This window comes from Dermacentor albipictus, chromosome 8 (assembly GCF_038994185.2).
Source record: "Dermacentor albipictus isolate Rhodes 1998 colony chromosome 8, USDA_Dalb.pri_finalv2, whole genome shotgun sequence".
NCBI lineage: Eukaryota > Metazoa > Arthropoda > Arachnida > Ixodida > Ixodidae > Dermacentor > Dermacentor albipictus.
In genome coordinates this window covers 41,700,001-41,700,418 of record NC_091828.1, presented here as the reverse complement: position 1 = coordinate 41,700,418, position 418 = coordinate 41,700,001, and the positions used below count along the sequence as shown (strand labels likewise).

Sequence of the window (418 nt, the reverse complement as noted above, 5' to 3'; positions counted from 1 at the left end):
GTTATCAAATGCCCGATTACTAACAAAACGCCGTGAAATGTTTTATATTCACTACCTGCTCTCTATGATAAGCTCATAATTAGGTTACAATCAGTTGTCGCTTGTCATGTTGGTTTGGCAGACGACTTGAGATTACAGCAACGTAGTGCGTTTCACTAGATCTAGCACCCGCGATAACGCCGAGCTCCAAAAATTTATGATAGTGCTTAAATATGTCGCGTGTAATCCCGTTCATAATATTTCTCTAGTCGACATGAAAAATTCGCTACGAATGCGCTGGACTTTCGAACTTATGATCGCTGTGTATACTATAGTGAAAGTGGTAACATAATCCGGCTTGCAGTGAATATGAATGCACAATTTTGCATGCACCTTGCCAAACAGGCATAAGATAAACATGACAGCGTTGATTTCACAA

The 418-nt window shown here is 40.0% G+C and overlaps 1 protein-coding gene across 1 annotated transcript in view; it reads right to left on the bottom strand.

Moving 5' to 3' along the window:
* Positions 1 to 387: 387 nt before the first annotated feature.
* The window catches only part of LOC135896777 (uncharacterized), a 26,796-nt gene continuing 26,765 nt past the window's right edge, over positions 388 to 418 (bottom strand). Inside the window, exon 3 of the mRNA XM_065425283.2 lies at positions 388 to 418. This exon is cut by the window's right edge and continues 711 nt beyond it. The gene's annotated coding sequence lies outside the window, so the exon portion shown is untranslated.